Genomic DNA, 15,609 nt, shown 5'->3' on the forward strand with positions numbered 1-15,609 from the left:
GTGCGACTAGAGACTAAAAGGGTCGAGGGAACAGGCCCACCTGGCCTGAGGATGAAGGCGCCGGAGGAAGGGGATGGGAGATTGGGCGCTGTTACACTTGTTATTAGGAGCAACCCCCAGCTGTGGCCCACTGCCCCCACTTCCAGCCCGTGCCCTCCTTGAGGCCCCAGAGCTGGGGAGGAGAGATGCATCTGGATTGGAGACGGCAATCCAGACCTAGATGACGTGCTTGGTCCGGGGTGGAGGGAAGACGCCAAGAGGGAAATTCCCGGATGGCGCCCTGAAGAGGCCAGCTCCGGCGAAAACAGGGATCTGCCCAGGCGATGACCCGGCCGGGTGGCCGGCGGGGGCGGGAACGCAGGAAGCAGGCGGAGCCCGAGGCCGCGTCCAGGCCCCGCCCCGCCGGCCGTGCGCAGGTAGGGAAGAGGCGGAGCGCCGCCGCCCCGCCCCCAGGAGCCGCCGCCCGGCCGCTCGCAGGCGCCGCTCGGAGCCGCGTCCCGAGGACTCGGGGCCGCAGGGAGGTGAGCGCGGGGCGACGAGCGGGCAGGGCGCACGGCCACCCAGCCGCAGGCGCCGGACAGGTCCCGAGGCCGGGCCCCCGCCTGCCCTGGAGCGGCGGTGCGCGGCCAGGGAGGGTGCCCAGTGCCCGGTGCCCGCCCTGCGGAGCGCCCGGGTCCCACGTGGGCTCGGCCGGAGGCCCAGGCTGTCTGGGACGGCGCCGGCGGGGCCGCTGGACCCGGTCTGCCGGCCCCTGGGCTCGGCTCGGAAAGGACGCCTAAGGGGTCCCTGGGCAACGGGGCGCCAGATGTGGGGGCAACACGACTGGGCAGAAGTTTGAACCTGCGGAGGAAGGGGGGGACTGCGCAAGGCAGGACCGGGTAGTCCCGCCTGCGCCCCAGAAGCGCCTGCAGTTCAGAGTCTCCTCTCCCCTCCGCTTTCCCCCGGGTGAGCACCCGGCGGCTCCGGGCCGAAGTTTGTAGGGTGAGCCTAGTCAAGATGGAAACAGGTGCGGGGGTGGGGATGGGGGATCCGGACTCACCCAGGAGCCCTGACTTCTGGATGGGGGGCTGGGGAAGGTTGGCCCTGGCCTTGCCTTTTACCTATTTGGCCCCTCGGATGTTCCCGCAGAGCACTGGGTTAGAGACGGATGAGTCCCCTAGGGTACAGACCCCGCCCCACTTCCACCCCAGGGCGCAGAGGGAGCCCCGGTTTCAGCCCCTGCCCCACTCCATGAAAGACTAACGAGGGAGCTCTGGGTTAGGGCTGCTGAGAGGGTGGCAGCGGGTGTGTCTGAGGAGCAGGAGGCTGGGGGAGCTGACCCTACGTTGGGAGAGGCTGCTGTTGCCTGGGCGGCTGGCATCAGGCCCCCAGTGTGTGCCATTTGCTGGTAAAATAAGGAGACCAGCCTCTGTCTTATTCGACCGTCATTGTTTGTAGGGCAGGGCGTGGAAAAGGGGGCGTGTTAGAACCGTGGTTCTCAACCGGGGGCGACTTTGCCTGCCATGGGATATGTGGCAATGCTGGACTCATTTTGGGTGTCACACATTTGGGAGGGGAAGTGAGTGTTGTTACTGGCAGGTAGTGGGTGGAGGCAGGGATGCCACCAGACATCCTTCAGTGCACAGGGCAGCCCCCACCACGGGGAATTATCCAGCCCAGGGCGCTGTGCTGTGCTGAGGCGGAGAACCCCTGCACAGCACCTGCTCGGTCAGATGCCTTCTCAATGGTTCTCCCTCAGTGGTTAGGGGAGGAACTTGGAAGAAACCTAAATGAGATGAGAAGGCGGCATGAGGGCAGTTATTCACCTCGAAAGAGTCCTTTGGTGCCATGAGCCACCGCCTTCCCCATCTCCACTGGCCCTGCAGGAAGCTGGTCTGGATGCTGTGGGTCGGAGGAGGGCTGGGAGCAGGGGCCCCCTCGCAGCCCGGGTCTGGAGTGCTTAACCCCAGGGCAGTCTCCCAGGTAGGCTGGGCCTAGGCAGTCCTTGAGCTCAAATATCCCTGGGCTGGGAGGGCAGGCAGAGGGTGAACTCTGTTCCCATAGATTTTTCTAAAGCTGGATTGCCGAGGCTGGCATGGGTGCCTGATACCACGTGACCTGCAGGAATTTTCCCTGCTGAACCCACACCTAACTCCTCTGATTATTTACACCTTTTGAAAGTGACATCCAAGGAGCATCAGAGCTCCGAATTCCTGGGGGCTCCCCTGGCTCCTTTCTCCTGCAATAAAGAGGGCATCCTGGGTTAGCCAACGAGCCCTGAAGTGGGCCCAGTTGCTGGTGGGGTGGGGGCACCCCTGCCCGTGGCATTAGCCGAGCAGAGGTAAGAGATGGGAGGCATCAAAGCCCAATCCAGGTGGCCTCTGGTAGGGATGACTCAGAATTGTTTGCATTGGGCTGGAGGAAGTCACTTCCAGTTTTCTGGCAACGAGGAGGGGAGGCTGGCATGGTGGGAGAGGATCAGATGAAGCAGCCACATGTGTGCCCAGGAGCCAGGCCACCTCTCTGCCCTCCCTCCCTGTTTCCTTGCAGTAGCCATTACCCCCATCCTGTTCACTTCTGGACCCGGCCTCTTTGCCTGGGAACCCTGGTGGAGGTTTCGAGTTTGGGTTCTTTTCGTTGGTGTTGCTGGGTTGTGTTTTGTTTTCTTTCTTGGTCTCTCGACTGTAAAAGCCCAAAGTGAAACTCCCACCTTTTCATTTGCACAAAAAAACAGTAACAGTGGTCCCCACTGCTGTGAGCCTCTCAAAGCACAGGGCTGAGCACCCAGACTTGCACAAAGTTGTTCAGGAAGTCAGCAGTGGAGTTCAAGTGTGAACCCGGCTGCCCACCCTCAGGCCCAGCCCAAGAGCCCCACAGACAAACCCCCAGTGACTCCTACCTGTCTGTACCTGGTGTAAACACACACACACAGACACACACTCACTCCCTCTCCACCCCAGGAGGGGGCCTTTTGTTCCTGGAAGGAGAGGAATAAATCACACAAATGCTCTGGGTGACGCACTTGGGGCCCGAGTCATGCTCTGGCGTCACTAGTGCTGTTTTTCCTGTGACCTCAGCTCTGGATACTGTAGTGGCCTCTCCACCAGGGTTTCTGTCCTCCTTGCTGTGTAAACTGTCCCAGACAAGGTGACAGATGACAGCAGAAGTCCAGGAGCTGTGCACGCCTGCCTGCGAGTGTCCGAGTAGCCTGGCTGAGCCGCCTGGTGTTACCCTTTGGGCCTGGTCCCTGCCTGCCACTGGCATAGCACGGGGGAGATGTGTACCTTCCTGGCTGCCTCTCCCCCTCCACACACCCCTCAGATCCCTGTGCCTCGCACTTTGGAGCAGGCCTTGTGCTGTCCCTGCTGCCCCAGGGGGTTTCCAGAGTGAGCTCACACATCTGACCGGCTGCGCTGGCTGTCAGTTTCCTATCCAGCTGAGCCAGTCTGGGGGAGGAGTGGTGGGGACTCCTGCCCTACCCAAGTGCAGGCTGACCTCGGCGTTGTGGCGGCTGAGGAGGGACAGTGCTCAGGGCACGGGTGGCTTCACAGGGAAACCAAGCCTGCCTGGAAAGTCGTTTTCCCTCCCTAGGAGACCTGGATGGGTGTAAAGGAAAACTCATCTTTAGGGATGTACAAAGCACCAGTGTGTCCACGGTCCCTACTTGAGTAAATAGATCTGGGCACCGAGCTGGGAGTTGTTTGTGGTCCAAACGCCGCTGGAAGGCAGTTCCAGCCCCAGTGCCTAGCTCCTCCAGGAAAGTGGTTTCAGCCAAGTGGGCAGTGCAGGAGGTGGGCCAATCAGAGACACTGTGTGGACCATGAGCGTCACCTTGTGACCAGCAGAAAGGATGCAGAGGGATTCCAAACTTCGGGAGCTGGGCCAGGGTCCAGGGGCACAACCCTGTGCCAGCAGGTGCTGCGGGGTTGGCTTTCTGCCCCTGGTCTCTGGCAAGAAACCCTTTTCCCTCTCCCAGTGGGTCTCCCCAGGTTGTCAGCTCCACGTAGCCATGTAGCTCCATTGTCTATGTGTGTGACACAACTGAGGCACAGTTGTCTGTGTGTGTGCTCAGTAGGATGGGGTCACTTAAACAGCCCGTGCCTCAGTTTCCCTAGCTGCACAGTGGGGTCACTAACAGCAGTCTACCCAGAGGGTTGTGTGAGGTGAGGACTCCTGTGGCGATTTGTGTGCACCTTCAGTGCAGTGCCCGGCCGTGGCAGGAGCAGTGAGGGGAGCCATCATGGTAATGGTATTAGGGTGGCTTCAGGTAGGGGCGTGGCTGCTGGTCCGTGGCACAGACTTGGGAGATGGCTGAGGCCCAGCCTCGCGGGCTGTCGAGGGCTAGACAGGAACACACATAGGAGCAGTAGCACTGCTGCTGTTACTGTTATTCTGCAGGAGTGGCTGTGTCTGGGGTAGGGGACCTCAGTGCCTTGGTGGCCAAGGGAAATGAGGGTGGCTTTCCATCTGGACATGAACTGCTGACCTCTGCTGGGGGTTTCCTGGCCTGCCAGTATGTGTGTCACTGACGCTGGAGTGGAGGACAGGTCACGGAGTTGGTGCCCCTCAGCCGTACCTTCCTGGCGGAGGTTCCTGAGGCGGGGAGCCGGGCACACTGCCCGAGTCTTGGTTTTCTCCTCTGCCTCCCCGTGTGGCCCCAGCCCTGTGCCAGCAGGTGCTGCGGGGATGGCTTTCTGCCCCTGGTCTCTGGCAAGAAACCCTTTTCCCTCTCCCAGTGGGTCTCCCCAGGTTGTCTGCTCCATGTAGCCATAAGCAGATCTGGAAGAGGAGGGTTGGGATCTGCCGTGGGGTTTGGAGTGGGAACAGGAGTTTGAACCTGGGCCTAAGCCCCTTATGACCTTGCCAGCCTGTGAGGAGGATGACAGCCACCTCTCGCCCTCAGCCTCAACTAAATGAGATCATGTTTGTGGAAGTCCTTTGCCAAGCCGGGCAGTGCTGCCCAGGGGATTTGGTGTTGTCCCTTCTTCATGAATCAAAGGACTTCGCACGTGGGACTCACTGCAGCATCGAAGCCACTCAGAGTCCTCACCATTCTTTTGCCCCTGCCTCTCACCAGTGCCAGGCTGGCAGGAGGCTACAGTGTGGGGGTTAAGACCACGGGACCTTGGCTGGGGTTGTAGCCCCACCACTCCTTAACTGTGGGACCTTGGACAGGTGACTTCATCTCTCTGAGCCTCAGTTTCCCCACTTGTCGAATAGAGATCTGTCTCCTGTGAGGCTCATGGCTCAGAGACTGAGTGATGGTGGCAGAGCTCAGCCAGGAATAAAAGACGCTTCTACCTGAGCGCCGGGTGTGTGTCAGGCACTGCACATCCATATCTGCTGTGGTCTTCCCTGGCTCCCTCCATGGTGGGGCATCACCCCATCTCAGCAGAGGAGGCAGGCTCCACAGCACCCACTTGCCCAAAGTCTCACAGCAGGTAGGTGGCCACTGTGGGTTTGAGTCCCATCCCGTCTCTGGTCCCTTATCCCTCCTCATTCTTCAGCAAGAGAGCCCCACGCTGCCCCAAAGCAAGGTACAGGGCATGAGTAGGTGGCTTTGCAGGCCTGCTTGGGACAGGCAACCTGGCGGGCTGGTGGCCAAGTGTCCTGAAGCCCTGGCAGCCAATGGGGCTAGGACCAGCCTCTTCCCCGGGAAGCAGGGAGCCACGGGGCAAGGTTCTGGGAAATCAGGTTTATTAGTGTCTTAATGACTGTTTACAAGCTCAGAAGTGTCTACCTGGCATTTTCCCTCCCTGCTGAGGGGCTCCATGCAGCCAGGGGCAGAACTGGGCCTCCAGAAGCTTCCTGAGTGTGTGGAGGTGAGCACCCAGGACCGCTGTCAGCTCCCTGGGGTCTGCATGCTCATGCCCAGCCAGCCCAGACCTATTTCTGGCTGGGTGACACTGGGCAAGGTGCTTACCTCTCTGTATAATAGGTGAGACCTTGTACCTCAGCTGAGCTGCTCCTGGGGTGATCCCTTGTTCAAAGGGACAAAGTCACCTAGATCTTAGCCCCTAGGAGGGTACTAGCATATTATGCATACACAAACTCAGGCTCAGAGATGTTAAGTGGCTTGCCCAAGATCACACAGGAGTTAGGGATGAGCCTTTGACCCTGTCTTCTGCCATCAGGCAGGATTTTACCTGTCTGGAGGCAGGTGGAGATCAGGTGGGCTCTGACTTTGTTAAGTGCGGGACAGAGCCCTGTCTGTGTACATGCGGCGATCATGAATGGAAATGGCCTGGCCACACCTTAGTGTCAAGGAGCCTCCAACAGGAGTGAGACGGGCCTCTCACTCAGACCCCAGGCTGCATCCCGTCCTGCCCCAACCACTGGGCATGAGCTGGACTGCCACCACTTCCAAGGGCCCATGAAAACCTGGCTGCCGGGACACACAGAGGCGGACTTTCAGGAATGTTTGCAGCAAAGGGCATTTCCCACCAAGCCTGTGTTGCTGTGGCACCACGTGTGAACGCCCCACCCCGGGAACCATCCAGTGTCCTGGTGTCTGACCCCAAGTGGACAGGGCCTTTTGGGCCCCAGGGGCCACTTCTGACTCCTCCCCTTCACATCGATGCTGAGGGAGCAGGAGAACTGGGGTCCGACTGCCGCGCATGCCCCTTCCCTTCATTGCCCCAAACCCTTCAGTCCAGCCCCAGGCTGCGGAGCTGCTTCGTCTTCCCTGGGGTGTGGAAGGCACCTGCATCCCTGCCCAGCTGCTGCCACTTGCCTGCCTCCACCAGCAGCTTTGTTTTGTTGTATTTTTTTGAGATGGAGTCTCACTCTGTCACCCAGGCTGGAGTACAGTTGTGCGATCCCAGCTCATGACAACTTCCACCTCAGCCTCCCGATGGGATTACAGGTGTCCCCCACCAAGCCCAGCTAATTTTATTTATTTATTTATTTATTTTGAGACAGAGTCTTGCTCTGTCACCAGGCTGGAGTGCAGTGGCACAATCTCGCCTCACTGCAACCCCTGCCTCCTGGATTCAAGCGATTCTTTCTCCTCAGTCTCCCAAGTAGCTGGGACCACAGGCATGTACCACCACGCCCAGCTAATTTTTTTGTATTTTTGGTAGAGACAGGGTTTCACTGTGTTGGCCAGGATGGTCTCGATCTCTTGACCTCGTGATCCGCCCCCCTCGGCCTCCCAAAGTGCTGGGATTACAGGCGTGAGCCACTGTGCCCGGCAAGCCCGGCTGATTTTTGTATTTTTAGTGGAGATGGGGTTTCACCACATTGACCAGGCTGGTCTCGAACTCCTGGCTTCAGGTGATCCACCCACCTTAGCCTCCCAAAGTGCTGGGATTACAGGCGTGAGCCACCACGCCCAGCCTCCACCAGCAGCTTTTGAAATCCAGAAATTTCCAGGGGAGGACACTGGTGGGTAAGGCCGAGCACTTCGTCCAGCTCAAGCCCTGGCTGCACTGCCACTTCCTCTGGTGCCCGCCCCTGTGTCTTGCCAGCAGCTGCTGCACCTTGGGCTTCGGGGGTGTAGGGCTTGGGCACCCCCAGCCCAGCCTACTTCCTGGACTGGAAACCCTAGCAGAGGAGGGGGCGTTTGTGTATCTGCCATCCCTGCTGGCAGCTGGTCCTGAGAAAGCCCAGATGGTTGGTGCAGAGGGGGCGTCAGGGGCTGCACCACCCTAAGAACATGACACGTCCCCCACCCCCGCAACACACACACACGCAGGTTCACACCCTCACATGCTGATCTTGGTGGCTCCCTGGAGCCCAGCGCCCGCTTCCCGTGTCTGTGGTTGGCTTACTACGCCCCAGCCACTCTAACTGGGTTAAGGGGAGCCCAGAGCCTGGGGTCTGATGAGAGGAGGCACAGGACCTCGGGTGAGAGGAGGTTTGGGGCTTTGGGGAAAAGCCCAAAGAAGTCGGGATGGTCAAGCTCCTGAGCCTGCCCTGGGGTCTTGAGCTTCTGAACTGAGTTTGGGTCCAGCCCTGGAGGGGCGAGGAGGAGAAAGAAATGCCTCCCTGGGCAAGGGCCCACGGTCCGGTCCGTGGGATGTCTGAGAGGTGTGGGAACCATAGGCCGTTTTGTTTCTCTCCGTCAGTGGCTGCGGGCTGAAGCGTGTGCCAGCGGAGTGGGTTGAGATCGTGTCTGCGCCCACTTGCCACCAGCTCCGGCCTCTGGGGAGGTGGTGCTGAGAGGGAGGGAGAGAGGCTCCTGTTTGGCTTTTGGAGACTGACAGCTGGGTGTCCCACCCTCGGAGTGCCCAGCCCCCCTCCCCTCCGCTAACTCTGCTGATGGAGCTCACACTGCCACCGGCTCCTGCCCCTCCCACCCCTGCCCTCCTATTTTGCCTCTTATGACTCTCCCCAAATCCTGCCCCCAGGCCCCAGCCAGTCTTCTTGCCACTTTCCTGCCCTTTGTCCTTGTCCTTTCTACCTCTCGCCAGAGCAAGGAAGTGTGCAGGGGAGCATCGCTGGCTGCATGAGGCCCAGCCTGGGGACGCGTGGGGAGAGGTGAGGACGGCTGTGCCGTGACCCATCCCTCCGGGCTCTGCGGCTGGAGAACTCCCCTGGGGTCAGCAGAAGCAGGGTTTTTTCTGGGGGTTGCACAGTGGGTGAGTTCCAGCTTCCTCTTTGCAGCTTTCTAAAAATGCCCTGGTTTCCAGCAGGGCCACAGGCAGGGAAAACAAGTTTCAGTTTCTGCCTCGCATCCTGTGATTCAGCCAGGAAGACGTGGCCCCAGGCCTCCCCCCGCCCCACTTCTGTCCTGACTGCCCACTCCCAGGGACACCCGGTGACTGCCTCACCCACCGAGGCTCTGGAGCCAGGCTGGAGGTGGCTTCTGGCCCAGGGGCTGGTTTCCTTACTTCCTCTCTTCAGGTGGCTTGAGCCCCTCCCTTCAGGAGGTCCCCTAAACTTCCTGGTCATATCCAGTGGTTAATAATGGTCTCCCTCCTTCCAGTCTGGAGGGGAGGGGGCTGCTTATTCCTTATCCAAGGGCCTGTCCCTCACTCTGTCCCAGGCTTGGCCCTTGCATCAAGCCCTGTGTTTTCCTCCGATCTGCACCTGCACACTCTCCCTGCCCTGGCCCATAGAGCACATAGAGCCCAGGGCTTGTGGGGACTGCACCCTACATTAGCAAGACCTGCAGCCTCTAGAAACCCACTTGTGTGGGGGGGTTGTGGGGGGATTGGTGGCACCAGGTGGGGGGAGAGAAGGAACCACACCTGGGGGAGTTGGGAGGGGCAGTAGGCTGGCCCTGCATGGAGGAGTGTGGCTGGTGCAGTCCGAACTGGGGGGGCCCTTGTACCCTGCCTGGGCTGGCTGGTAGATCTCTGTTGGGGACCTCCCTGGCAGTGGCCTTGCTTACCCAGCTGTGCGGGACAGGTTTGGTTGGGAGTGCCCAGCCCCACCCTTTGTGGGGAAACCGGCTTCTCTGGGCAGCAGGGGTAAATGGTGTCTGAGCCTGCGTTTCTGTCAGATGTGCCTGAGCTCAGCTGCTGCTGGCCGAGTTATGCTATCTCCAAAGCTATCTGCAGTTGGGGAGGCCCTGAGCCTGCGCAGGGCAGGGTACAGAGGCCCCAACCCATGGGACCTGGCGGTGATCTGAACTCTGCACTTCACTTTTTCTCCGGATCTCCCTGCCCCACCCTAAAGGAAGAAGTAGAGTTTGTCCCACCCTAAGCCCCAGTCCCTCTCCCAAGGTCCACTTGGCATCTCCCAGCTGGGCTGGGGCAGGAGGCTGGGATCCGGCTGGGCAGGTGGCAGGGTTCCGCCTGTGGGCTGCGTGCGGAAGCAGGCCTGGGGGTCTTAGAGAGTGGCGGATGTGACTGCGGGCCAGGAGGAAGCCTGGTCCCAGGATGTCACCATTTCCCCTGCAGTGAGCAAGCATTTCTGGGGCAGGAGATAAGTGCTGGGTGGGGCAATTCCAGCTCTCCAGCTCTTTTTTTCTGCCTGGTCCCTGCTATCTGGACCTGAGCCATGCTGAAGGCCAGAGAGGGTCTGATAGTCCCCACTTCTTTCCCTGCTGAGCCCCAAGGAAGGGGGCTGGGCTTTTGCACCCCCACCCCAATGTCTGCACAAGTTGCAGGCAGTTGGTCTCAATGGTGGAAAGGGGCTGGTGCAAAGTAATGCTTTCTTTCTTTTTTTTGAGACGGAGTCTTGCTCTGTCACCAGGCTGGAGTGCAGTGGCACAATCTTGGCTCACTGCAACCTCCGCCTCCTGGGTTCAATTGCTTCTCCTGCCTCAGCCTCCCAAGTAGCTGGGACTACAGGTGTGCGCCACCACACCGAGCTAATTTTTGTATTTTCAGTAGAGACGGGGTTTCACTATGTTGGCCAGGGTTGTCTCAATCTCTTGACCCCGTGATCCGCCCACCTCGGCCTCCCAAAGTGCTGGGATCACAGGCGTAAGCCACTGTGCATGGCCAAAGTAATGCTTTTATATTCCGTGTTTGGGCTTTGTCGGTGTCAAAGCTGGGCCGTGACCTTGTCCCATTCCCTCAGAGAAGGGAACTGAGGCCGGGGGTGGAGCTGCTCGCAGGCCGCTGCCCAGGCCTCTTGTGCTCTGAGGTTCAGGTGGAGTTCCTGTGTCAGGCTCCTGCCCCGACGGCATGGCTGCCCACCCCTGCGCTGCCCCTGATGTCTGGTGTCAGGCCACCTCTCTTTGGGACTCCCCTCCCCACCGATTGCCCTGGGGCTGGCCAGGCTCTTCTCTCCCTCAGTTTTGGGTCTTGGGAGCCCCTCTCATTCTCATCAGGAGGTTGGCATAGATACCAGCAGTGCAGTGGCTACTGGGCAGGGGTCTCAGCTGGGATGGTCCGGCCTTGGGACGGGGGGCTGGCTGGGCAGAACCCCATAACCAAAAGCAGTGTGTATGGTGAGCTAGGGAGCGAGGCGGGGAGTCTAGCGGGAAGGCCCACTGGAGACTCGTCCTGGGACAGCATCCAGCGTCCTCCAGCCTGGCCATGCTGTGGACGCAGAGCCAGCAGGGTGGGAGCTCTCAGTGAAGCCCTCCAAGGGGGGCTGCTTCCTGGACCAGCTGCAGGATGGGGGAAACCGCTTCTGTCCAGGGCTGATATGGACGGACTGACCGTGCCTAGCCCCCCAGCCCCACCCTGTCACTGGCTTCCCATTCAGTTAGCCATTAATGAGGGCCACTGGGTGCAGGACCCTGGGCTGCCCGGGGTTGGGTAGGTAAATCTGCAAGATGCTGGAGAGAGCGGGCAGTAAAGTGGTTGACTCTCTGGGGGTGACATTTTCTTTTCTAGTAGGGCTTGGCCAGGCGGGCAAGGTGGAGCCTGGTGGGCCAGGTGCAGGGCTTCGAATGAGGAGGTGAGAGCTTGGGGGCGGCACAGGGATGTGGCTTGTCTGGTGAAGGTGTGGCAGGGGCGGCACAGGGATGTGACTTGTCTGGTGAGGGTGTGGCAGGGAGGGCAGACCTGAAGGGACCTCCAGGGAGGTGTGATCAGCTCTGGCTTCCAGAAAGATCCTACCTGCTTGGCGACCTTAACTGAGCTGGAGTCTGGAGGCCCCACCCTTGTACCCGGCTCCTTCCGCTGCCTGCCTCCCACCCTCCAGTGCCAGTTCCCCAGGGCAGTGACCTCCCAATGCCCTCTTGCTGTACCCTGGTCCCAAAGGAGGCCAAGCTATGAACGTTCCCTGCAGAGGCCCCGGGGAAACTGTGGTCTTGGAGCTGTTCCCGGAGCAGGCTCAGGACGAGGGGACCTGGCCAGAGCTTCAACCAAGTGGGGTCCCTCGGCGGCTGCCAGGACTCCTCGGCACCAACCCAGCCCAGTGGGTTGATCTCTGAGGGCCTCGGCGCACTCCGCTGGGCAGTCTGCCTTAGGGGGTGGGGTCAGGACTCCCCAGCACTTTGGGTGGAAGGAGGTGAAGCCGGTACTGCTGGTCTAGCCTTAAAGAAGCAGGAGACATCCTAGCTCCGCCTCAAGATTTCTCCTCTGCACCCAGCATTCTGCTCCCCAAAAGTCCCAAATATGCAGGGGGTAAAGGGGTATTGCTCGATGGAATCACTGGGAAGCCTGGGCTGCTTCCCAGCCTCTGGTTTGCCCCATAGCAGCCCCTTAGGCACCTCTGGGGAGCCCCAGGCCTCTGAGGAGCATGGTTTGGAAAGCGCTGGAATGCTGGACCAAGCTCCCTCTCTGGCTCCCTGAGAGGGGGTCTTCTAGCCCCAGTCTTAGGGCAGGAGGGAGCCCATCCCCTAGGAGCCCCCAGGCCCTGGAGCTGGACATCGAGAGTCCTAGCTCCACCGCTTCCTGGCTGTGTGAGCTTGGGCAAGTTACTGAGCCCCTCTGAGCCTCCATTCACCATCTGTAGAATGGAAGAGACGGTAATGTCTCCCTGGAAGGTGTTTCAAAGGGTAATGCATGTAAAGGGCCAAACGAGGCCCGGCACGGTTAGGGACTTAATCCTGCCCGGCCTCGGGAGGGCCTCCGGCACCTCAGGGCTCCCCTCAAAGGAGGGCCTGGGCAGGTCTGCTTAAAAACAAACAGGAATGCCCTTGGGTTTCGTGCTTTAAAACAAAACCACATATTTTGGGGCCAGATGCGGTGGCTCATGCCTGTAATCCCAGCACTTTGGGAAGCCAAGGTGGGCAGATCATGAGGTCAAGAGTTTGAGACCTGCCTGGCCAACATGGTGAAACTTTGTCTCTACTAAGAATACAAAAAGTAGCCAGGCGTGTGGTGGTGCGTGCCTGTAATCCCAGCTACTCAGGAGGCTGAGGCAGGAGAATTGCTTGAACCCAGGAGATGGTGTGTGCCTGTAATCCCAGCTATTTAGGAGGCTGAGGCAGGAGAATTGCTTGAACCCAGGAGGTGGTGTGTGCCTGTAATCCCAGCTATTTAGGAGGCTGAGGCAGGAGAATTGCTTGAACCCAGGAGGTGGTGTGTGCCTGTAATCCCAGCTATTCAGGAGGCTGAGGCAGGAGAATTTCATGAACCCAGGAGGTGGAGGATGCAGTGAGCTGAGATCGTGCCACTACACTCAAGCCTGGGTGACAGAGCAAGACTCCATCTCGGGAAAAAAACAAAAAACCTCATATATTTAACTTCAAAAGTCCAGGAATTGCTAGATGCCTTCTGATACTTAGGCAAAGTTCAAACAATCTGAAAGTGTTTTGTTGTTTTGATTGATAATTTATTGAAGTAAAAGCCACACAACATAAAATCAACCATTTTAAAGCACGAAACCCAGGGGCATTCCTGTTTGTTTTTAAGAAGACCTGCCCAGGCCCTCCTTTGAGGGGAACCCTGAGGTGCCGGACGCCCTCCTGAGGCCGGGCAGGATTAAGTCCCTAACTGTGCGCCGCATGGCCTGGAGCGGTCTCTCCATCCTTCCAGCCATCTGTCTATCTATCCACCCTTCTGCAGACTGAGGCTTCACCGCGGAGTATCTGTACAGAACAAGGAGAGGACAAGAACATACTCTAAAGCCTTTCACAGCAAGACCCAGGAAGAAGCCGCAGGCAAACCCAGACTTGAAGGTAGGAAGCTGGGCGGCTGGACCCAGGGCACTGGCTGCTGTGCCCGGGTGCACCACGTGCTGATGCTGCCCGAGGGGCCCGCATTCTGTGTCTGAACAGTGGTGGGTAGTGAACGAAGGGAGCAACAGGGAGGGATAAGGGCAGGGAAGGGCTGGGTGCGGTGGCTCATGCCTGTAATCCTAGCACTTTGAGAGGTCAAGCTGGGTGGATCACCTGAGGTCAGGAGTTTGAGACTGGCCTGGCCAACATGGCGAAACCCCATCTCTACTAAAAATACAAAAAAATTTAGCGGGGTGCAGTGTGGGTGCCTGTAGTCCCAGCTACTTGGGAGGCTGAGGCAGGAGAATCGCTTGTACCTGGGAGGTGGAGGTTGCAGTGAGCCAAGATCATGCCACTGCCCTCCAGCCTGGGCGATGAGAGTGAGATTCCGTCTCAAAAAATAAAAAAGGGGCAGGGAGGGAGGCGGGGCCGGCACTGCTTAAGGTGCGGCAGGAGGGCTCCTCTGGTAAGGGGCACTCAAACTGCAACCAGGAGGCTGAGAAGAGCTGGCCTGTCCACTGGGTGACGGTCTGGGACAGAGTGACTGGCTCAGGCAGAGGCCCAGCATTATGGAGCTCCCGCTTCATTGAGAGAATTCACACACCAGCGATTCACGCATTTAAAGTGTACCATCGGTGTTTTTATTGATTTGTTTACTTTTTTGAGATAGGGTCTCACTCTGTCACCAGGCTAGAATGCAGTGGCACAATTGTGGCTCACTGCAGCCTCGACCTCCCAGGCTCAAGCCATCCTCCTGCTTCAGCCTCCTGAGTAGCTGGGATTATAGACACACCACCACACCTGGCTAATTTTTAAATGTTTTGTACAGATGGGGTCTCATTATGTTGCCCAGGCTGGACTTGAACTCCTGGGCTCAAGCAATCCTCCCACCTCAGTCTCAAATTGCTGAGATTACAGTGGTGAACCATCACTCCCAACCTTCAGTGGTTTTAATGTATTCACAGTGGGTGGGTGTGGTGGCTCACACCTGTAATCTCAGCACTTTGGGAGGCTGAGGCGGGTGGATCACTTCAGGTCAGGACTTTGAGACCAGCCTGGTCAATATGGCGAAACTCCATCTCTACTAAAAATACAAAAATTAGCTGGGTGTGGTGGCTTGTGCCTGTAATCCCAGCTACTCAGGAGGCTGAGACAGGAGAATCACTTGAACCCAGGAGGTAGAGGTTGCAGCGAGCCAGAATCGCACCACTGCACTCCAGCCTGGGTGACAAAACAAGACTCTGTCTCAAAAAGAAAGAAAGAAAAAGGCTGGGCATGGTGGCTCACGCCTGTATTCCCAACACTTTGGGAGGCCGAGGTGGACAGATCACGAGGTCAGGAGTTGGAGTTTGAGACCAGACTGGCCAATATGGTGAAACCCCGTCTCTACTAAAAATATAAAAATTAGCCGGGCGTAGTGGCACGCACCTGTAGTCTCAGCTACTTGGGAGGCAGAGGCAGAAGAATCACTTGAATCTGGGAGGCGGAGGTTGCAGTGAGCCAAGATTTTGACACTGCACTCCAGCCTGGGCTACAGAGTGATACTCCGTCTCAAAAAAAAAATTATATATATATATGTATATACGCAGAGTTGTGCCACCATCACCACAGTTAGTTTTAGATTGCTTTCATTACACCCTAAAGAAAGCCTGTACCCAGGCCGGGCATGGTGGCTCACGCCTATAATCCCAGCACTTTGGGAGGCTGAGGCAGGTGGATCACTTCAGGTCAGGAGATCAAGCCATCCTGGCTGACATAGTGAAACCCTGTCTCTACTAAAAGTATAAAAAATTAGCCAGGCATGGGGGCATGTACCCGTAGTCCCAGTTATTTGGGAGGCTCAGGCCAGAGAATTGGTTAAACCCAGGAGGTGGAGGTTGCTGTGAGTGGAGATCGCACCACTGCATTCCAGCCTGGGCAACAGAGCGAGACTGTCTCAAAAGAAAAAGAAAGCCTGCACCCTTTAGCTGTCACCTCTTCCCTGCCCAGTCCCCACTTATCCAGTCCTAAGCAACCACTAGCCTGCTTCTGTCTGTAGGTGTCCCTATTCTGGGCCTTCATATGCGTGGACCCAGGCAGCGGTAGCCTTCTGTGACTGGCTCCTCTCACTGGGCACAGCA

The 15,609-nt window shown here is 58.4% G+C and overlaps 1 protein-coding gene across 5 annotated transcripts in view; it reads left to right on the forward strand.

Moving 5' to 3' along the window:
• Positions 1–463: 463 nt before the first annotated feature.
• The window catches only part of RHBDF2 (rhomboid 5 homolog 2), a 29,652-nt gene continuing 14,506 nt past the window's right edge, over positions 464–15,609 (forward strand). For 2 of the 5 annotated variants that reach the window (XM_064369683.1, XM_064369678.1), the window contains exons 1-2: positions 464–521; positions 13,338–13,450. The gene's annotated coding sequence lies outside the window, so the exon portion shown is untranslated. Of the gene's footprint in view, positions 522–826; positions 982–9,208; positions 11,281–13,337; positions 13,451–15,609 lie in introns of those variants that run through there. The other 3 variants (XM_064369680.1, XM_064369681.1, XM_064369682.1) reach the window with 3 other exon arrangements.

This window comes from Aotus nancymaae, unplaced genomic scaffold (assembly GCF_030222135.1).
Source record: "Aotus nancymaae isolate 86718 unplaced genomic scaffold, 86718_ANA_hifiasm-v0.15.2.pri h1tg000089l, whole genome shotgun sequence".
Taxonomy (NCBI): domain Eukaryota; kingdom Metazoa; phylum Chordata; class Mammalia; order Primates; family Aotidae; genus Aotus; species Aotus nancymaae.